The following is a 23,221-nucleotide window of genomic DNA, read 5'->3' on the forward strand; positions in this document are numbered from 1 at the left end:
ACCAGTGATATAGACCACATAACGGCAGTCGCGGGGCCCGTACAACAGTACCAGTGATATAGACCATATAACGGCAGGTGCAGGTCCGTACAATAGTACCAGTGATATAGACCATATAATGGCAGTCGGGGGGCCCATACAATAGTTCCAGTGATATAGACCATATAACGGCAGTCGGGGGGTCCGTACAATAGTACCAGTGATATAGACCATATAATGGCAGTCGGGGGGCCCATACAACAGTACCAGTGATATAGACCATATAACGGCAGCCGCGGGGTCCGTACAATAGTACCAGTGATATAGACCATATAACGGCAGCCGCGGGGTCCGTACAATAGTACGAGTGATATAGACCATATAACAGCAGCCGGGGGGTCCGTACAATAGTACCAGTGATATAGACCATATAACAGCAGCAGCGGGGTCCGTACAACAGTACCAGTGATATAGACCGTATAACGGCAGTCGGCGGTCCGTACAATAGTACCATAGAATCATAGAGTTGGAAGGGACCTCCTGGTCCATCTGGTCCAACCCCCTGCTCAAAGCAGGATTCGCTAAATCATCCCAGTCAGATGTCTGTCCAGCCTCTGTTTGAAGACTTCCATTGAAGGAGAACTCACCACTTCTCGTGGCAGCCTGTTCCACTCATTGATCACTCTTAACTGTCAAAAAGTTTTTTCTAATATCTAATCTGTGTCTCCTCCCATTCAGTTTCATCCCATTGCTTCTAGTCTTTCCTTGTGCAAATGAGAATAAAGTTGATCCTTCTACAATGTGACAGCCCTTTAGATATTTGTAGACAGCTATTAAGTCTCCTCTCAGTCTTCTCTTTTGCAAACTAAACATTCCCAAATCCTGCAACCTTTCCTCATAAGACAGGGTTTGCAGACCGGTCACCATTCTGGTCGCTCTTTTCTGAACTTGCTCCAGTTTGTTGATGTCTTTTTTAAAATGTGGTGCCCAAAACTGGACACAATATACCAGATGAGGTCTGACCAAAGAGGAGTAGAGGGAAATAATGACTTCACGTGATCTAGACTGTATGCTTCTGTTAATACATCCTAGAATTGCATTTGCCTTTTTTGCTGCTGCATCACACTGTTGACTCATATTCAGTCTGTGATCTATTAGTATACCCAAGTCTTTTTCACATGTGCTGTTGCTTAGCCCAATTCCTCCCATTCTGTATATGCTTTTTTCATTTTTATTGTCCAGATGTAGTACTTTGCATTTTTCCCTGTTAAAAATCATTCTGTTAGTTGCTGCCCACTTCTCCAGTTTATTTATATCTTTTTGAATCCTCTCTCTTCTCTAGTATTAGCTATCCCTCCTAGCTTTGTGTCATCAGCAAATTTAATGAGTTTACCCTCAATCCCTTCATCTAAATCATTGATAAAGATGTTGAACAATACAGGGCCCAGGACAGAGCCCTGTGGTACCCCACTTGAGACATTCTTCCAACTATTCTTCCAACTATACCAGTGATATAGACAATATAACGGCAGCCGGGGCGTCCGTACAATAGTGCCAGTGATATAGACCATATAACGGCAGCCGCGGGGTCCGTACAATAGTACCAGTGATATAAACCATATAATGGCAGATGGGGGTCCGTACAATAGTACCAGTGATATAGACCATATAACGGCAGCCGGGGGTCCGTACAATAGTACCAGTGATATAGACCATATAACGGCAGCCGCGGGGTCCGTACAATAGTACCATTGATATAGACCATATAACGGCAGCCGGGGGTCCGTACAATAGTACCAGTGATATAGACCATATAACGGCAGCCGCGGGGTCCGTACAATAGTTCCAGTGATATAGACCATATAACGGCAGCCGGGGGGCACGTACAATAGTACCAGTGATACAGACCATATACCGGCAGCCACGGGGCCCGTACAATAGTACCAGTGATATAGACCATATAACGGCAGCCGGGGGTCCGTACAATAGTACCAGTGATATAGACCATATAACGGCAGCCGGGGGGCACGTACAATAGTACCAGTGATATAGACTATATACCGGCAGCCACGGGGCCCGTACAATAGTACCAGTGATATAGACCATATAACGGCAGCAGGGGGGCCCGTACAATAGTACCAGTGATATAGACCATATAACGGCAGCAGGGGGGCCCGTACAATAGTACCAGTGATATAGGCCATATACCGGCAGCAGGGGGGCCCGTACAATAGTACCAGTGATATAGGCCATATACCGGCAGCCGGGGGGTCCGTACAATAGTACCAGTGATATAGACCATATAACGGCAGATGGGGGTCCGTACAATAGTACCAGTGATAGAGACCATATAACGGCAGCCGGGGGTCCGTACAATAGTACCAGTGATATAGACCATGTACCGGCAGCCACGGGGCCCGTACAATAGTACCAGTGATATAGACCATATAACGGCAGCAGGGGGGCCCGTACAATAGTACCAGTGATATAGATAGACCATATAACGGCAGCAGGGGGGCCCGTACAATAGTACCAGTGATATAGACCATATAATGGCAGCCGCGGGGTCCGTACAATAGTACCAGTGATATAGACCATATACCGGCAGCCGGGGGTCCGTACAATAGTACCAGTGATATAGACCATATAACGGCAGCCGGGGGGTCCGTACAATAGTACCAGTGATATAGACCATATAACGGCAGTCGGGAGGTCCGTACAATAGTACCAGTGATATAGACCATATAACGGCAGCCGGGGGGTCCGTACAATAGTACCAGTGATATAGACCATATAACGGCAGTAAGGGGGGCCCGTACAATAGTACCAGTGATATAGAGCATATACCGGCAGAAGGGGGTCCGTACAACAGTACCAGTGATATAGACCATATAACGGCAGCCGTGGGGCGCCTACAATAGTACCAGTGATATAGAGCATATAACGGCAGCCGGGGGGTCCGTACAATAGTACCAGTGATATAGACCATATAACGGCAGCCGGGGGGGTCCGTACAATAGTACCAGTGATATAGACCATATAACGGCAGCCGGGGGGTCCGTACAATAGTACCAGTGATATAGACCATATAACGGCAGTCGGGGGGCCCGTACAATAGTACCAGTGATATAGACCATATAACGGCAGTCGGGGGGCCCGTACAATAGTACCAGTGATATAGACCATATAACGGCAGCCGGGGGGCCCGTACAATAGTACCAGTGATATAGACCATATACCGGCAGCCGGGGGGTCCGTACAATAGTACCAGTGATATAGACCATATACAGGCAGCTGCGGGGCCAGTACATTAGTATCCGCCATCGTGGACCCAGTAACAGACTGATATCCTTCTCACTATTCTTGGTTTTTGGCTTGTGTCTTTGCACACTTCTCACTTAGTGGTAATATGGCAGCGACCCCTCATCTGTGTGAAGTATTGGAGTCTATACAAGGCATTGAGCCTCAAAAACAAGAATATTCCCATTCACTGACAGCATGCAGAGATCTTGAAATTGCAGCTTAAAAGGGTGTTAGAAAGTTCCAGCACTTTCCCCGATATAACGCGATCCCCGTCCTCCCCACACTCGGTTTGTACCAGGGCACTTGGGGCTGTCGGTCGCCAGCTTTACCCTTGGACACGGCCCAGGACGGTCTCCGGCTCCCGCACACAATAGCTGCAGATCCATTACCTGGGGATAATCGGAGCTTCATACACTGCGGCTGGACCGAGCTGGTGGCCGGGGCCCGGGTGGCGCTGCTCTCCCGCTGACAGTGACGGCTCTACAGCTGGTGACTCCACATTCTCAGCGTCACGGCTAATGTGACCGGGTTATATTTCTGTCGGCTCAGCTTTACTCTCATTTCACGAGCCTAAGAGAGGATATAATGGGTGGCGGTGGGTGCAGGAGGAGTGGATGACAGACATATCCCGGGGGAGGTCACCACACACCACTGGGGGCTGCTGTGTAACAAGCGATCCTCTATCCTCGAGATCAATAATGGAAGTTAAAGGGGTATTCCGATCTCAGTCATTCATGGGAGTATCGGGCTCTGGATGGTCAAAAGGGTGGAAATACGGAGCTCGGTGGTGTTACACTGTATCTCTAACTGTAACAGCGCCACCGGTGTCCATAGGCCATTTCTGGTATTGCAGGAAACTAGTCAGACTAATACCGGTGGCCGCCAAACTGGGAACCCCATCAACAAATACTGCTTGTCATGTACCATCGTGCACTTATTTTCTATACGGCATCCAGGCTGGCTCACAACAAAAGCTGCACGAAGACCACCCTGTACTTGAGGGGTACAGCGAGTGCTTTGCCCCCAAAATCAAAACAATTTCTAAACCCCCAGAGAATTTGCTTTCCTTTATTGACCTGCCTGAACATTTGGGGACCTGGCAGAGCAGTGGGCAGCTACGGTTGGCACAGGGACGTCTGATGGAGCAGACTGTAGCGTCACGCTGCTCTCGCCCGGCACATGGGACATTCCGGCCGCCAGTGTCCTGTCCTCAGCTGCTCTGTGACTCTCTCCCCTTCCGGCATTAATGCTGCACATGGGGCTCCTGGCCGGATCCCCGCTGCCTGGCGCACACACGGGCAGGAGATCCAGGCCCGCTCTATGAATCAGTGAATAATAGATGTGAGGCCTGGAGCAGAGAACGAAGCGGGAGGTGGCAGCCGCCCGGCGACATCACAGGAAGAAAAATGTGACGTGTATGTGCAATTAATCTACGTCTAATGGATCAAAGCAAGGGAAATCTGGGCGATGCCAATAAAGGGTTAAATGCATTCTGAGCCATGCCGATTGGCCGAGAGCTGTGGACAGACGGGGCCTGAATGAGCTTTTCAGCTAAGCAGCAGGCACAATATACAGCCCTCCGAAGTCGGCAATCCACAAAGCTTCAAATGTGGCTGACATCACAGAACAATAGATTGCAACTGTACACTAAAGAGAAGATGGTGGTCACTAGCACCCCCTTCAGGAAGTAAAGCAAACTGCACCTACACACACCTGTGTGCTCATTACACAGTAGAGAAATGGCTTTTCTTAAAAAGGTATTGTCTAGTAAGATAGATCATAAATGTCTGTTCACAGGGACCCCACTAAAATGGAGTTCTCGAGCGCTCCCATTATCTGGAGGAGTTTAAAGTGGACCTGTCACTTGTCATAACTATGTGAGTTCTGTACCTGGTGTATATGTCGCTGTTCTCCTGAATCCGGCGATGTTTTTCTTCCATTCCTGACCATCTCCGTTCTATCTCCGTTCTCGAGTTATGGCCTCCTCTTTCCTGTACTTTAGTTTTATTACCAAATGGGCGTGGTCCTCAATCAGACAAAAAGACTAAATTTACACATGGAATAGGTGGCCATATCTCAGAAACGGAGAGGAGCAGGATCACAATTATTAGTCTGCCTCGATTTCGGGCTTCATGCGTGATCTCAACTTGTGGGGTAAGGATGATTCTGAGAAAGGTCAGGAATCAACCCAGAACTACACGGAGGACCTGGTCAATAACCTGAAGAGAGCTGGCACCACAGTCTCAAACATTACCGTTAGTAACACACTACGCCGTCATGGATTAAAATCCTGCAGGGCACACAAGGTCCTCCTGCTCAAACCAGCACATGTCCAGGCCTGTTTGACGTTCACTTGTGACCATCTGGATGATCCAGAGGAGACATGACAGAAGGTCATGTAGTCACGTGAGACCAGCATAGAACTTTTTTGTTTCAATTCCACTCGTCGTGTTTGGAAGAAGACGACGGATGAATATAACCCCAAGAACACCGTCCCAACTGTGAAGCATGGTGGGGGGAAACATCATACTTTGGGGGTGCTTTTCTGCAAAGGGGACAGAACGACTGCATTGTATTGAAGGGAGGATGGATGGGGTCATCTATCGTGAGATTTTGACCAACAACCTCCTTCCCTCAGTAAGAGCATTGCAGATGGGTCGTGACTGGGTCTTCCAGCACTTACGTATGTAGGGAATAAGGGCGCACCACAAATATTGCATAAATAGCTAAGAAAATGCAAAAAGGAGGTGCCACATAAGTAGTAATGCTAAGTAAGGAACCAAGAGGAGAGAAAGCACTACCTAATGAAATGTGCACACTCCAATACAAAAAATATATGAATCAATTTTATTAATACTGACACAGCAAACACGTGAATATAAAAACAATTAAAGAGATATGACGATGAGGTCCCAGACCCGAATGCCAAAAAGACATTTATGAGTGCGATAAGGTATCAAAAAGGATACAGCAATAAAAGACAATAAAGACGCACCATAAGACGGTATAATCATTGTGCAACATGTTTGTTGTGTCAGTATTAATAAAATTGATTTAAATTTTTTTATTTTGGAGTGTGCACTTTTCATTAGGTAGTCCTTTCTCTCCTCTTGGTCCCTTGGGTCTATCAGCATGACAATGAACCAAAACACACAGCCAGGGCAACTAAGGAGTGGTTCTGTACGAAGCATTTCAAGGTCCTGGAGTGTCTTAGCCTCCAGACCTGAACCCAATAGAAAATCTTTGGAAGGAGCTGAAACTCAGTGTTACCCAGCGACAGCCCCGAAACCTAAAAGATCTGGAGAAGATCTGTATGGAGGAGGGGGCCAAAATCCCGAAACCTGAACGATCTGGAGAAGATCTGTATGTAGGAGGGGGCCAAAATCCCTGCTGCAGTGTGTGCAAACCTGGTCAAGAACTACAGGAAACGTCCGACCTCTGTAACTGCAAACAAAGGTTTTTGGACCAAATATTAAGTTCTGTTTTTCTATTGTATGAAATCAATAATTTGCTTTTTATTGTATGAAATAAGTGTAACAATCATACAATGTGATTTTCTGTGTTTTGAATGTTAGATTCTGTCTCTCACAGGTGAAGTGTATCGACGATAAAAATTACAGACCTCTCCATTCTTTGTAGGGGGGGGGGGGATTTGCAAGATCAGCAGAGTAGCAAATACTTATTCTCCCCAATGTACATTACATACCCCCCCCCCCCCCCCACACTGAAGTCTAAAAAGCTTTTTATACCAGTTGTGAAGAAACACGGTGATTTGTGGTGATGTGCAAGGAAAGATATGGCTGAAATCTGGACACCTGGCATCTAACACTCCAGTCACCTCTGGAGCAGCTGTCAGAATCACCAGACTGCAGATCCGCTGTTCTGCGCTGGGACTCGGGGCTCATTCACACATCAGTGATTTTTCTCATATGCAAAAGAAGGAAGAAAAAAAAGGGCCGAGATTTTCTTGCTCAGAGGATGAATAAAATTTACATGACCCAATCAGCTTCCTGGTTAATAATGGCAAATCTTGTGTTATACAGATGATCTGCAGATGATATATAGATGATGTATAGATGATCTGCATGGGATCTGATTTTTTTGAGCTCCCATCCGAAACATGGAAGAAACTAGTACATGCTGCAACGTCTTTCATGTGGACGTTCGGTCCGTGTAAAGTGAAAAAAAAAGTTACTGTATCTGAACAGTCAAACTGAATAACATTGGTCCTAGCGCTGTCCGTGTGATGTCAGTTTTTACCATGGACAGCACTTAGACCAAAAGTACAGTCACGTTAAACCTACCCTAGCGATGTCAGCCCAAAGTGTCAGTATAAACTAAGCTTAGAGATAAAGCCCTCAAGATCAAAAAGAAAATGCAGCCTTAATGTTGTAGATCACTGCCTCTGATCTGCAGAAACTGATCTTCAATCAAATATGCTAGTAAGGGTGCGCGGTGAATCTTGGGTATTGCCAAGAGGCTCAGCCCACCGCTTCACCACTTGCCTGAGCTTTCTCTGCAGACAAGCCAGTGCTGTCAATCACTAGAGAGAAAGGCGGGTCTTGCAAAACTAGTGAGGGTGAGGAGTGGTGCCCTGAGCTTCTTGCACCAAGCACTCTAATTAGATTTTAATTTAACTTCAGTTTCTGCAGAATAGAGGCAGCGATTAGAGCACTAAAAGGTGCTAATTTTATAGGAGCGACATCTGCTACAAGGCTATGTGCGCACAAATTTTTTGGGTTCCAGGGCCATAATGTCATACTGAACCAATTCCATGGCCACAAAAAATCAAGAGGTTCCTATATGCATACATCACCAACACCACCATCAGTACATGAATACAGCACCAGAACCACTGTCAGTACATGAATACAGCACCTGAACCACTGTCAGTACATGAATACAACACCAGAACCACTGTCAGTACATGAATACAGCACCAGCACAACCATCAGTATATAAATACAGCACCAAAACTACCGTCAATACATGAATAAAATGCCAACATTACCATCAGTACATGAACACAGTGCAGAACCACCATCAGTATATGAATAGAGTACTACCATCAGAACATGAATACAATGCCAGAACCACTGTCAGTGCATGAAAACAGCACCAGAATCTATCAGTACATGAATACAGTGCCAGCACCACTAATAATAATCTTTAATAATCTTTATTTTTATATAGCGCCAACATATTCTGCAGCGCTTTACAGTTTGCACACATTATCATCACTGTCCCCGATGGGCCTCACAATCTATATTCCCTATCAGTATGTCTTTAGAATGTGGGAGGAAACCGGAGTACCCGGAGGAAACCCACACAAACACGGGGAGAACATACAAACTCCTTGCAGATGTTGTCCTTAGTGGGCTAACCACGGAGCCACCGTGCCGCCCACCACTACCAGTATATGAATGCAACACCAGAGCCACAATCAGTACATGAATAATGAAAGTATAACAAATAAACATTTACATCCAGGTACCTTACTGGTGATGTCTACTCTGATTGGAGTAATTCTCAACCATTTTGCCTGATGTAGTAAAGACACCATGATGAGATTTCATGTCCAAAGCTTGCCTGTAGAACTCCTTCTCCTCTGGAATTCACCATCACATGCCTTCATGGTGCCCTTAAAAATAGGAGTATCTAGAGAAGAAAAGGTAAAAACTCAGTGCTCCATGGTGCAGATTTCCTGGATATAGCTCAGCACAGAGGCAGATACAGGTTCTTAAGGTCGTATGCTCACCTTGAGACCATGTGCTACTCCTAGGCACAACTCTGGGTTAAGGCTTTGTTCTTACAGTCTCAGCTGCCGTTCTCACGCAGAAGGCAGAGCACTACCTTCTCCTAGGATTGTAGGTAAGGAAAAAGCAAAAAATAGGAATAAAAGCGCTGGTGAAGTAGAGAATCAATCCAGAGTATAGCTCACCACTTTTATTGGAGTCCATACTTCCCCCCACACTCTGCCACCTCTCCATTTTGCCCTCCCAGACTGTCCCCTCTCTATACTGCACCTTCACAGTACCCCCTCATATCATGTCCTCAAACTGCCATCTTTGGTGCAGCCGTGACAGCAGCAGTGCGAGGAGGTCGGCAGCGTGGTGACCTTGTGCCGCAGCACATCGGGGCCGGTACCTGAGGAGCGCTGCTCTGCCCCTGCGCTCAGGTGTTCACATGTACTGACCCTGTACTGGGTCTCCGCAGGCCGCCGGTGTCACTGCTGTTTTGTAGCAGGAGCAATGTGAATAATGGTGGACAAACACAGAAGATGACCCCCGTCCAAAAACTGTATAAGGACCCTCTGCAGCCAAATACTTCATCATAATGCACCGGATTACGTGTCCATGACAGGAGCTGCCTACTGCTTGGGAGGTGGAAACAACCCCTACGTCTTGGGCCCCGGTGCGGCTACACAGGTTTCTCAATAAGTACAGTATGTGCGCCAGTGATAATGAAGACAGCTCTGAAAAAAAACATTAACGCCGGATCAGGGCTAAATAATTTAATTTATTTCCAAAACTTCTCAACTTTTCTGTAGATTTAAACATAGAAATATTTATAAGAAGCTGCTAAAAAGGTAAAATGCTAATAGCCTGCGACAGGGTGTAAAGGTCAGAACTGCACCAGCAGAATAGTGAGTGCAGCTCTGGGGTATAATATAGGATGTAACTCAGGATCAGTAATGTAATGTATGTCCACAGTGACTGCACCAGCAGCATACTGAGTGCAGCTCTGGACACACCCCAGAAGAGGAGGAGCGTCTGGGCTGAGCTCTGCAGGCTAGGCTTTTGCTAAGCTCCTGGGAAGGGAGGTTTTTCCTGCAAGGACTTTCCATCTGCCCCCTTCCCAGGAAAGAGGACTCTACCTGGGACTGAGCGCTGGGGCTGTGCCCCTGGCTCCCACCCTCCGGCAAGCCAGCTGGGGGTGGGGGGCCTCATCCACCACCAGGAGGCCCAAGGCACAGCCAGACAGTCCCAGGGATGGGGAAAAAGCGGACCCCAGGGGGCCGCAAGGCTCCAGGGTCCGGGACCCCTGAAGTGAAGGCGGTGGCGGGCCCTTCCCCCGGAGGTGCAGCAGCCGGCAGAGGTGAGGCGGGGCCCCCCTTAACATCTGGGGCTCCAAGGTTGCGGGAGAGCCAGCTACCACCTATGCCTCCCGCATTCATGCCCACCTCTCCGAGTACGAGGAGGCCGGCAAGCAGCTCAGGAGACTCCAGGGGGAGTTGGAGGGAGCCCGGGTCATCAGTAAAAACAGGCTCCCTGCCTCAAAGAGAGCGGAGGTCACCGCCACGGTCAAGCGGCTGAAAGGGGAGATTCGGGCCCTGGAGGACCGGCGAAGTACCATCATGGCCGGCAGCGGCCCCTTCCAGGAGAAGCTGCAAAACGAGGACCGGTTCAGGGCCATGGCCGGTGGGTCTCCTGGGGGGTCAGGAGTCCCCATCCAGGTGGAGGAAAGCGAGGAGGAGGAAGAGCAAGATGGCGCCCACACCACATCCGGGCCACCTCCACCTGAAGACCTGGCGGACACCAGCGTGAGTCAGGTAACATGCAGCGGGATAGCCCCCGAGCAGGTGGCCCTCCCGCTGGACTCCAGTAACGCGGAGGAAAGCGGGAGCGAGGGGGAGGATGGAGGGAGCGGGAGTAGTTCTGAGGGGGGCTGCCTCATCCTTAAACAAGTACGGCAGACTGAATCCCCAGCACGGTTTGGCACGCTGTTGTTTGGGTATGAGGTCTGCCAGGAGGATGAGGCAACCGGGAGGAGGAGAAACAGGAGGCGCAGGCGTAAGGCCTCTGAAGGCGTGGAGGAACAACTGGTTTTTGCTCCTCTTCCCGGGGCCCCTCTGTCCCGCTGTGTGGAACCCGCTACCCACCCCGGCTCGGGCCCTGTGGTGGGTCCGCAGCGAGGGAGCGGGGAGAGAGATGACTGTTGTGACCTGACTGTCGCATCTGGTGACAGTTCAGACCAGGGCAGCGACATGGAGGTCGGTGCTGGTTGTGGTGGTGGTGTCCAGGCTCAGCCCTCAGTGGCAGGGGGGTCTGGCCTGGCATCAGGTAAAGTTGGTACAGCCAGGGCCGCACCTCCGGCGGCGAGTGCTGGGGCTTCTGGACCCCCCACGTACGGATCCGCTAAGTCTGGATCGCTAGTGGGGGTCCAGAAGCCTAGAAAGGGCGAACAGAACATCAAGCAGCAGCTGAGGCGGTGCAAAGTGCTGGTCGCTCCCATGTCGGCGCCTGTGGTGAGAGCGGGGTCCCAAAAAGGGGTCCGTGCAGGGGGCTCCGCCGCCGCTGGGCGACGAGGGGGAGTGGCCGGCCTTGCCTGTCTCAAGTGGTGGGCATAGGGTGGCGGCGGTGGTCCGTGAGGGGGGCGTGGCCTCCCCGAGTGTTGCCCGGCCTGCAAAGGCTGTGGCGTGCGGGGGGGGCATGTCCTCCTCGGCCGTCGTCCCACCCGCTGCGTCTGCGTCGCCCGGGGGGGCATGGCCTCGCAAGGGGTCACTGCTCTGCCCGTGGTGGCTGTGACTGGCGGGGGGGGCGTGGCCTCAGCGGTCGCGGCTGTGCTCGCGTCACCCGGGGGGACCGTGGCCTCGCAGGGGGCCGCGGCTCTGCCTGGGGTGGCTGCGACCGGTGGGGGGGGCGTGGCCACTGCCCTCTGTCCCACCCACCCTTCCAAGTAATGCTGTGCTGCCCCCAAAAGCTGGCGGGGAGTTGTCGGGGTCCCCGGCCCACCTACCTTCATCTGAGGGTGCGGGGACTCTGGCGCTCCCTGGCAAGCCGGCGGCGGGGGTGAAGAAAAGTGCAGGGCAGGGAGAGGTGAAAGTGGCCGTCCCTGCCCAGAGCAAGGAAAACTCAGGAAAAGAAAAAAAAATGGAGCTGAAACCAGGAGCTGCTGTTGCTCCTAGGCCCAGCCAGGGCAGAGTGCATGATGTCATCAGCACTGAGGCATTTAAAGGGGCAGCGGCGCTCCTGGACAGGAGCTGGAGTAGCTCCCAGCAAGAGAGCTCAGGGCCCCCAGCAGGCAAAGAGAGGAACTACACTGGTTCGGGAAATGTAAAAAATGTAAATAATGTTGCTATGTTCACCAATTGTGCGAGTGAGAGTGAGTACGAAAGCGGAGTGGACATATTTGAGGAGATGTTTGCTGAAGTGAATGGTGATATGAGTGACATGGATGAGGGAGTGCTACTGTGAATGTGGGTGAGTGTGCTGGAGTGAATGCAAATAATAAAAGAGTGAATGGGAGAGTGAGTGGGAGGACGAATGAGGGTGCTGGCACAAGTGGTGGTAGTGGTGGGAGGGCTGGCCCGTCTGCCCCCCCTGGCCGCAAGACCCCAACATAGTTATGCGGGGGCCGCGGCTGGGGGTCGGGGTGGTCCTGGGGGGGGGGGGGTCTCCTCGCCTCCGGGCTCCAGGGACGGCGCTTTGCACCACCGTTTCCTGGAGGCCCTCAAAAAAGGAGAAAGGTCGATAGTGGTAGAGGGGAGGACAGTGGACTTGTCTTTCTGGATAGAGAGACACGGCCTTGCTGCCTTCCAAAACCAAAGGGAGGAAGGGACTGTTTGGTCTCTCCCCACAGCCGGGAAGGGGCCACAAAGGAGGAATGTGGTCCGTCTTAGGTGGGGGGGCAGTGAAGCTTGTCCACCTAGGAGCAAGGTGGTGGAGCTCCTCCTTAAGATGGGCTTCGGGGCGAATGACGTCTTTGCCCTGATACATCCTTCGGCGTCCCGCTTCTTCGACGTCAGCTTTGTGTGGCCAGAGGGGCTTGAGCTCTTCTGGTCTAACTATGAGCTGGTGCGGGAAGAGCCCAGATGGGGAGACTTCGTTGCGCAAGCGGTGTCTCGCCAAAATTCCGTCAAGCGAGTGACCGTGGTCACTTGTAACGAGTCACTTGCCGGCGTGGACATTATGACGTGGCTTTCCTGTTACGGGGAAGTCACCGAGGTCCCCAAAAAGAACAGGGACGAATTCGGCATCTGGTCGGGGGGCTGGACCTTCATGGTTAAACTGAAGCTTTCCGGCGGCACGGTCACCCACATCCCTTCCTCGGCGTTCCTGGGAAGGGACAGGATCCTGGTCTTCTACCAGGGGCAACCGAAGGTCTGTCACAAGTGCGGCGACCCCACTCACTTCAGCGCTAGCTGCAAGGTACAGAAATGTGCCTTGTGTGGTGGGGTAGGTCATCTGGCCGCCTCGTGTAAAGACATTCGGTGTCACTTGTGTGGTGACCTAGGTCACCCTCTCAGCCGCTGCCCTCGCTCCTTTTCTAATGCGGCTGCAGGCCCGGTGGGAGGAGTCCGTGAGGGAGAAACCTCTGGCGGCGCTCCTGCAGCTGTGGCAGGTGGTGGCGGAGGGGAAGGGGCTGAGGGACCGGTGAGGAAGGGCAATGCCGAGGTGAGGGGCCCCGCGTATGTGCGGAGGCAAGAAAAACGCCATGGGGGTGGGGGGCAGGTGAAGTCTCGGGCAACCGGGTCGATGCCTGCTCCTCCCTCCAGGCCCGTGGCAAAAGCCTCTGAGGTCCTGAGGGAGAGTGTGGTGAGAGAGGAGATCAGGAGGATGGAGAGGGAGGATAAAGCGGCTGACTCGGACGGGTCCTCACAGTATGAAAGTGTTGATGAGGAGGTCCAGGAGCAGCCTACAGCAGCGGGTGGCAAAAGTAAACGTGCCAATCGTAACAAATCGGGGGGGGGGGGGGGGGAGAAGGCTGGCAAGCCTTCAAAATCTCCCCCGCCCCCGACCACCAGGGTGCGCACAGAAGGGCCCGCTGACCCCCCTCTGATTGATCTCTCCAACCGGTTCAGCGTCCTCGGAGGCTCGGATGATGGGCCGCAAGACGAGGATGCTGGGCCGGGGGTACCACCGGAGGGTCCTTCGGGGGATGGTGGGGTTCGTCCCTCAGGGGGCACTGTTCCTCCTGGGGGGGGGGGGACAGACCTGGAACCCGGGGGCGAGGACACCGGGGGGGTGGGATGGACACAACGGGAGCTTCCCTGAAAAGGAAGGTGTCCGACCCCTCCCCAGGAGGAGGTGATAGCAGTGGTAAGAAGTTGGCCAACCAACTTGATCACCCATGATGGCGGAACTCGCCCCGTTGACGCTGGCATCTATTAATGTTGCCAGCATAAAGTCAGATGCGGCTCGCTTCACGGCCTTTGATTTTTTCTCCCGGATTGAGGCAGAAATTTTATTCTTGCAAGAGACCAGACAAACAGACATGGGGGCCATCTATAAAGCACGGAGGGAGTGGAGGTGCGGGCCTTCATACTGGTCTCTTGCGGCCGAGCCGTATAGCGGGGTGGCAGTCCTTTTTAAGACTGCAGCTGTTGAATGCCGATGGGTTACTGAGTTGGAAATGGGGAGGTGCCTGATCCTAGATGTCTTCATGAGGGGACAAGAGGTCCGGCTCATCAACATCTACGGCCCGCAGTCCAAGTGGGACCGCAAATGTCTCTTCCTCAGGATCAAGCCCATTCTTTTTACGAGCCGGCAGATGGTCTTCGGTGGGGACTTCAACACCATTACGAGGTCCTGTGACCGGGGGGTCCCGGAGATCGCCTGGCTTATGATAGCGTCGCGTTGAATAGCAAAGCCAGCGAAGCTCGCCTGGTGGATGTCCACATCCGGCACACCCCAGGTCACGGAGGTGTCACCTACCATAGGGGTAGCTGTAGGTCTAGAATAGACAGGTTTTTTTTGAAGGAGGACGCCATCTTTTCTGCTGTGTCCGCCGTTGAGGTGGAGTTCTCCGATCACTGTCTAATTTTCTTTTCTCTGAATGTTGCAGAGACTCCTCGGATGGGAAGAGGGCTGTGGAAGCTCAATTCGTCCCTGCTGGAAGAAGCGGAGGTGAGACAATCCTTCGAGGATTTTCTTCAGAGCCAGGTACCGCTGTTGGATCTCTGTAGTAGTAAGTCAGAGTGGTGGGAGATCTTCAAAAAGCGGGTGGCGGGGTTCTTCCGTCAGCTCTCGAGCCTCAGGAGTCTGAACAGGCACCGCTTGTACCAGGCCCTGGGGAGGAAACTCGAGCAGCTTGTCTCGACTGGAGGTGACCGTGAGGAAATCTCCAGAGTGAAATCTTTGCTCAAGAGGTGTCTGTATGATAGACACACATCTTTAGTTTTTGAGAGGGACTTCGGGAAGTACCGCTCGCCCGACCCTTACAGAAACTGTAAGATGTCAGTGAATTGTAAGATGGTGACAGGACTGATCGACAGTACGGGGTCCCTGAACAGATCCAAATCAGGGATCCTGGAGGTGGTCAGATCCTTCTACTCACACCTCTTGGAAAAGAAGGATCTGGATCGGGACAGGATGTCGGCTTTCCTGGCTGAAACCGTCCCTGAGCCAGGGGGTGATCCCTCTCTTGGTGTTTTGGCAGAGGAAATCAGGGAAGAGGAAGTGAGACTGGCCATTGATGGGCTTCGGCCCAAGAAATCGCCAGGTCCGGATGGCTTAACATCCGAGTTCTATAAGACTTTTAGGGACTCCTTGGTCCCCCTCTTGACAGGGGTATTTAATGAGTGTCTCTCCTCGGGCACTCTTCCCGACTCAATGAGGAAGTCAGCCCTCATTATTCTGTCAAAGGGTAAGGATCCGTCCCGTATCGAGAATTGGCGTCCCATAGCGCTTCTCGATATGGACCGGAAGGTTCTGGCCAAGGTGCTGTTTAATCGGCTGGTGAAGTTTGCACCCCGGCTCCTTTCAGGGGCCCAGCATTGCTCTGTTCCAGGCCGCAGTACTTTTAGTGCTGTGCTCGGTGTCCGAGAGGCAGTGGAGCAGGGTAGGGCAGGTCACTGGAAGGGGTACCTGCTGTCATTAGATCAAGCGAAAGCCTTTGACCGGGTCAACCACGAGTACCTCTGGTCCGTCCTTTTGAGGTATGGTCTGCCTGGGAGGTTTGTAAAATGGTTAGAGGTCTTGTACCAAGGGGCTGAGACTTTTCCGCTGGTGAACGGTTGGTCAGGTCACCCTTTTGGGGTGGGTTCTGGGGTCCGTCAGGGCTGTCCGCTGAGCCCGCTTTTATATGTGTTCGCGATCGATCCCTTCCTAAGGAGGGTAGATCGTGGACCGTTGGCGGGAGTCGGGATGGACCAGGCGGGCTCTGGGTCCTCTCTCAGGGTGGTGGCGTATGCCGATGATGTTTCACTTTTCGTGTCCTCGAGAGGGGAGGCGGATTGGGTCATGTCGGAGGTAGTGCGCTACTCGGAGGCATCCGGGTCCATGATCAACCGGGATAAGTGTGAAAGTCTCTGGCTGGGAGGGGGAGATCCCAGGTTTGGTCTCCCGGGCACCCTTCCAGGGCCCCAGGCCACCGCCAAAATTCTAGGCATCGAATTTGGCCCCGGGGATTACCCCCAGCAAAATTGGGAGGGCAGACTTAAGATCGCCGCCCAAAAGGTGGACCAATGGAAGGGTTGGTCTTTAACCCTGAGGGAAAGGGTTGCCCTGGCTAAAGGCTTTCTGCTACCTTTATTAATATACCTGGGCAGTGTGTGCATCTTGCCGGAACCTCTCTGGACACGGGTCTATAGCCTGTTCTTCCAATTGTTATGGGGGAATAGGCTTAACCTAATCAAGAGGGAGGTTACATACCGTACGAGGAGACTAGGCGGGTTGGGTATGGTCAACCCGGTGGTGTTTCTAGTAAACACCTTTCTTAAGACTAACATCTCCAACCTCTGGCTAGAGAGGGCTCCTCCGTGGGTGGTCTCCTGCAAGGGTTAGCTTTGGCCTTTCTTCCAGGAATGGGAGACAGGAGGGCAGGTGAAGGACCTACGCACACCTCATGGGCATCTCCCGGCTTACGCTACCCCGGTTCTGAAGGTGATCCGCCGGTGGGGTCTGGGAATGTGGGAAATCAGGACCATGTCGAGGCAATGCCTTGACAGGAGGGTCCTGTTGACCCATTTCCAGAAGCCCCTGGCCCTTAAGGATTGCCCAGGCCGGGATCTGGAGGTCGGGCTGGGGCTTTTAAATTCTAAGCGGATCCCCATGAAGTTTTGGGACTTGACCTGGCGTTGCTTCCACGGGAGGCTGTATGTAAAGGATAACTTGAAGTGCAGGAAATCCGATGATCGGGGTTGTCCCCGTGAGGAGTGTGGCGACGTGCTGGAAAGCATGGAGCACTTCCTGCTTCAGTGTCCCTTTAATGCAGAGGTGTACAACAGGGTGGGTGCTTCCATACGCTGGCCGCGGCTGGCGTCCCTCTCCTACGCTGAGTGGGCCTATGGAGCGTTCAGATCCCTGGGTGGCCGGGACCCGTGCACTTTATTCCTAGTCAGTGTAGTGGTTAGGTTCTACACTTGGAATGCACGGTGCCTAGTTTTGACGCGGAAAAAAACCCTCCCAAGGGATGAGGTGGTAGGAAACATCTTGGGTGACCTGGTGAAGGTCCGTTCTTTGGAGTTCGAAAGGTTGGGTGTGAGGAAGGCCTCTTGGCTTTGGAGAGGCCTCTCCTTTTAAAAACGCACTCAAGGGTGAGCTCGCTCTGTGTGAATGAGGGTAGGGATAGCATAAGTTTCACTGGGTGTGTTAGGGACAGGCACTGAGGGACAGATAGAGAGTTAGTTATGATAAGTTAGGTAGAGTAGGGACAGGAAGGGACAGATAGGGACAGTTTCTTTAGGGACAGAAGCAGGGACAGTCTTAGTTGTTGAGGGACAGGGTGAATGAGTTAGTGAGGGACGGGGCCTCGAGAACTCCTTTTCCTGGTGGTGGGCTAAAGCATGCCACTCTAGTCTTTTGTTTTGGAAACAGAGCATTGATGGATATTGGGCTTGCAGGCACTGAACTTGGGCCTGTAAGAAAAGTTTTGAAGGGTATGGTGTATTTAGTAATGATGAATAAGGATGTTATGACATTATATTTAATTGGTGTATTATGTGTTATATTGTATTGTATGTTATTATGTGTATGTGTTATTATTTTCTTTTAGTTAGAGGGCATGGGAGGGTATAGTGAGGTTGGGAGGGGGGCGAATGGGGGAGGTGAGAGTGGAAAAAATCAAAGGACCCCAAGTCAAAGGGAAGTGGCAAGTGGAGATGGACCATGGAGGAAAAAGGCATGCTGGAGCACATCGGAGGCAAATGGTGGAGGGTTTTTTTTCTTGAGGGGCATAAAACTTTTGTGCTCCTCAAGTAGATGTGATAAGGCCACGAACTTTTATGGACCTTGTGGAGTGATAGGCCATGGACGTATATGGACCTGTGGTGAGGAAAAAAGGTGGGGGGGGGGGGGAATGAAAAAAATATATAATAAAAAAAAAAAAAAAAAAAAAAAAAAAAAAATTTGTGAAAAAAGAAAAAAGGATAGGGGTGTTAAGCTCGGTGGGGGGTTTTCTTGCCAAGTTAATGGCTAAAGTTATTTTTGAGGCAGTATGGGCCGGAAGTATTTATTTTGTTATTTGTATATAGGTATGGGTGGGAAGCGTGAAAGGGTATGCATGAGGATGAATGGATTATATCTGGGCTTTTATTTTTATTTTTAAATTGTATAGTGTTGGTGGAGAGATCCTGCTGGGGGCCCTCCAAGCTGGAAAGCTTGAGGACCACAAAGGACTTTGCAAGTTTTGCACAGGCGTTGTATGTTTCTGTATGGTTTTGTCTTCGTTTTTAGTTCTGGAATGTTTTTTGTCTGTCTTATGTATTATGTTTTGATATTTTTATAATAAAAAGAGCTACAGGATGTAACTCAGGATCAGTAATGTAATGTATGTACACAGTGACTGCACCAGCAGAATAGTGAGTGCAGCTCTGGGGTATAATACAGGATGTAACTCAGGATCAGTAATGTAATGTATGTACACAGTGACTGCACCAGCAGCATACTGAGTGCAGCTCTGTACACGCCCAGGAAGAGGAGGAGCCTCGCAGCTGAGCGTCTGCAGGCTAGGATTTTGCTAAGCTCCTGGGAAGGGAGGTTTTTCCTGCAAGGACTTTCCATCTGCCCCCTTCCCAGGAAAGAGGATTCTCCCTGGGACTGAGCGCCGGGGCTGTGCCCCTGGCTCCCACCCCCCGGCAAGCCAGCTGGGGGTGGGGGGCCTAATCCACCACCAGGAGGCCCAAGGCACAGCCAGCCAGTCCCAGGGATGGGGAAAAAGCGGACCCCAGGGGGCCGCAAGGCTCCAGGGTCCGGGACCCCTGAAGTGAAGGCTGTGGCGGGCCCTTCCCCCGGAGGTGCAGCAGCCGGCAGAGGTGAGGCGGGGCCCCCCCCCCTTAACATCTGGGGCTCCAAGGTTGTGGGAGAGCCAGCTACCACCTACGCCTCCCGCATTCATGCCCACCTCTCCGAGTACGAGGAGGCCGGCAAGCAGCTCAGGAGACTCCGGGGGGAGTTGGAGGGAGCCCGGGTCATCAGTAAAAACAGGCTCCCTGCCTCAAAGAGAGCAGAGGTCGCCGCCACAGTCCAGCGGCTGGAAGGGGAGATTCGGGCCCTGGAGGACCGGCGAAGTTCCAACATGGCCGGCAGCGGCCCCTTCCAGGAAAAGCTTGAAAACGAGGACCGGTGGGTCTCCTGGGGGCCATGGCCGGTGGGTCTCCTGGGGGGTCAGGAGGCCTCATCCAGGTGGAGGAAAGCGAGGAGGAGAGGAAGAAGATCAAGATGGCGCCCACACCACACCCGGGCCACCTCCACCTGAAGACCTGGCGGACACCAGCGTGAGCCAGGTAACATGCAGTGGGATAGCCCCCGAGCAGGTGGCCCTCCCGCTGGACTCCAGTAACGCGGAGGAAAGCGGGAGCAAGGGGGAGGATAGAGGGAGCGGGAGTAGTTCTGAGGGGGGCTCCCTCATCCTTAAACAAGTACGGCAGACGGAATCCCCAGCACGGTTTGGCACACTGTTGTTTGGGTATGAAGTCTGCCTGGAGGATGAGGCAACCGGGAAGAGGAGAAACAGGAGGCGCAGGCGTAAGGCCTCTGAAGGCGTGGAGGAACAATGTGACGTCTGCCTGCGGTCTGGGCTGCAACCAGACAACACCCCGAGAAACACTGATACCCTTTACCCCTATACAGGGATCTGGATTTATAGCAGAGCCCAGGAGGCGCTGTCTGAATAGGAGCAATGACCAGAGCAGGACGGTCGCCAGAAAGGTGTTCCAATACAGGAAACGGAGGCAATGATATCCGAGACTTAACCAGTCGGGCAGAAATGGTATAAAAACAGTAGACAGTAGCAGAGTCAGATTCCAGGCCGAAGCCAGTCATAAACCAGGAGAGTCGCAGAGGTACAGAATCATTAGGCAGAAGCAGAGTCAGAATCCAGGCCGAAGTCAGAGTCATAAACCAGGAGAGTCGCAGAGGTACAGAATCGTTAGGCAGAAGCAGGGTCAGAAGTCCAGGCAAAAGTCAGAGTCAGTCAAACAGTAATTCACACAGTAACACGCAGGGGAACCAAGAATATATCTGGCGGCCTGCAAGAGCAGTCCCAAGGTATTTGAGGGATCAGGTCATCCCTCACAGGCTCCTGGGCTGATGATGTCATCCGGACCGCCCCCAGGACCAGGCTGGATGGTGATGCACCAGCCCCTTCATGACTGACCGAGGAGCGAAGTCTGCGTCCAGCGGACGCCTGCGCAGGAGCCTCATAACTATCGCCGCCATCACTCGGGGTTGAAGCGCAGCGCCTCCCAGAGACCGAGGCCGGAACCGCAGGCCACGAGTCAGACGGTGATGGGACAGTCCGGCGCCTCCTAGTGGTCGAAGCCGGGACAGCAGGCCCTGAGTCTGACGGTGATGTGACAGTCCGGCGCCTCCTATTGGCCGAGGCCGGGACAGCAGGCCCTGAGTCTGACGGTGACGTGACAGTAGCCCCCCCTCTAAGAGGGGCCTCCGGACCCTCAAAACCCGGTTTGTCAGGGTGGAGGAGGTGAAACCTTTTAATCAACCCCTTTGCATGAATGTCACTAGCGGGGACCCAGGACCTCTCCTCTGGGCCGTAGCCCTTCCAATGCACTAAATATTGCACAGAGTTTCTCACTAGACGGGAATCAAAGATGCCCTGGACTTCGTACTCCAATGCACCCTTGACCAAAACTGGAGGAGGAAGGGACTGGACGGGACGAATTGGGGAGCGGTACACCTTGAGGAGGGACTTATGGAAAACATTAGGAATTTTAAACGACTGCGGGAGTTTCAACCGAAACGCTACCGGGTTAATTACCTCTAATATTTCATATGGGCCGATGAACCTGGAACCCAGTTTGGCAGACGGTACCTTAAGTTTGATGTTTCTTGTAGAGAGCCAAACCTTGTCACCAACTCCCAGGTGCGGCCCCTGGGATCGTCGTCTATTAGCCGCCAAAGCCTGCCTAATCTGAGCCCCTTTCAAATTTGAGTTTACTTCGGACCAAATTGTCTTCAGACGATGTATATTTTGCTCAACCCCTGGGAGTTCCGACATCTTGGCCGAAAATGATCCAAAGCGCGGATGTAGTCCAAGGTTACAGAAAAAGGGGGTAGTTTTGATGGAGTCTTGGTATCTATTATTGAGAGCGAACTCCGCCAATGGCAAATGTTCTACCCAATCTGACTGATGTGCTGAGACATAGCAGCGGAGGTATTGCTCCAGCGCTTGGTTGGCACGCTCAGTTTGACCATTGGTTTCGGGATGTATGCAGAGGAGAAGGACAACTCAACACCAATACGTTTACAGAACGCCCTCCAGAACTTCGAGACAAACTGGGTACCCCTGTCAGACACAATATTTGCCGGAACGCCGTGCAAACGTACAACGTGAAGAACAAACAACTTACTTAAAGTTTCAGAGTTAGGTAAGCCAGACAGGGGAACAAAGTGAGACTGCTTACTGAACCTGTCCACCACCACCCAGATACAAGTTTTCCCATCGGAGGGTGGCAGGTCTGTAATGAAGTCCATGGAGATGTGGGTCCATGGACTCTCAGGGGTGGGCAAGGACTGAAGCCAGCCGGTAGGGCGATTATGGGGGGGACTTGGCGCGGGCACAGACTTCACACGCCGAGACGTAGTCCTTACAGTCCTTGGCCACCGTCGGCCACCAAAAGTTCCTTGTTACCAGCCTAGTGGTATTATTGAGACCAAGATGGCCTGCCAGGACGGAGTCGTGTGATTCTTTTAACACTTGTAAGCGAAAGGTAGCTGGAACGAATAATTTTTTTGGGGGTGTAGTGTCAGGAGCTCGTTCTGATGACCTACGGATCTCCTCCAGGAGGTCCAGAGATACTGCCGACACGACAATCCCATTAGCCAATATTGGAACTGGTTCATAGTCCTCGGGTCTGTGTGGGGCAAAAGCTGCGGGATAGGGCATCTGCCCTCACATTTTTAGTTCCGGTGCGAAAGGTAATTAAAAATATCAAACCTGGAGAAAAACAAGGCCCACCTGGCCTGCCTAGGATTTAGTCTTTTAGCCGACTCTAGGTAGGTTAGGTTTTTGTGGTCGGTAATAACAGTAACCTTGTGTTTGGCACCTTCGAGGAAGTGGCGCCATTCCTCGAAGGCCCACTTGATTGCCAGTAACTCCCGATTGCCGATGTCATAGTTTCTCTCCGTGGCAGAGAATTTGCGGGAGAAAAAGGCACATGGGCGAAGCTGAGTGAGGGATGCAGTGCCTTGCGAGAGCACTGCTCCCACTCCGACTTCGGAGGCATCTACTTCTACAATAAACGGGTGGTCCAAGTTTGGTTGAATCAACACCGGGTTGGCCACGAAGCACTCTTTTAGTGTAGAAAAAGCCCGAGTTGCCTCAGGATTCCAATTGGTCACGTCTGCCCCTTTCCGGGTAAGGTCCGTGAGTGGCTTGGCAATCTCTGAGAATCCCCTGATGAATTTGCAATAATAATTCGCAAATCCCAAAAATCGCTGCAGTGCTTTCAGCGATTTGGGTTGCACCCAATCCTTAATGGGTTGAATCTTGGCAGGATCCATGCGGAACCCCTGGCCTGAGACCATGTATCCTAAAA

General features: G+C 52.0%; 1 protein-coding gene across 6 annotated transcripts in view; it reads right to left on the minus strand.

The window, feature by feature from the left end:
* Positions 1–23,221, minus strand: part of SLC41A3 (solute carrier family 41 member 3) — a 74,395-nt gene that overhangs the window by 40,521 nt on the left and 10,653 nt on the right. Inside the window, exons 2-4 of one of the 6 annotated variants that reach the window (XM_073575022.1) lie at positions 9,041–9,141; positions 8,777–8,940; positions 3,672–3,852 (exon numbers count right to left, since the gene is read on the minus strand). The exons of 1 other annotated variant lie outside the window; for it this stretch is intronic. The gene's annotated coding sequence lies outside the window, so the exon portion shown is untranslated. Of the gene's footprint in view, positions 1–3,671; positions 3,853–8,766; positions 8,941–9,040; positions 9,142–12,021; positions 12,855–23,221 lie in introns of those variants that run through there. 4 more of the 6 variants (XM_073575021.1, XM_073575023.1, XM_073575024.1 and 1 more) reach the window with 4 other exon arrangements.

This window comes from Dendrobates tinctorius, unplaced genomic scaffold, assembly GCF_039654945.1.
Source record: "Dendrobates tinctorius isolate UK_male_01 unplaced genomic scaffold, ASM3965494v1 ptg000041l, whole genome shotgun sequence".
Classification (NCBI taxonomy): Eukaryota; Metazoa; Chordata; class Amphibia; order Anura; family Dendrobatidae; genus Dendrobates; species Dendrobates tinctorius.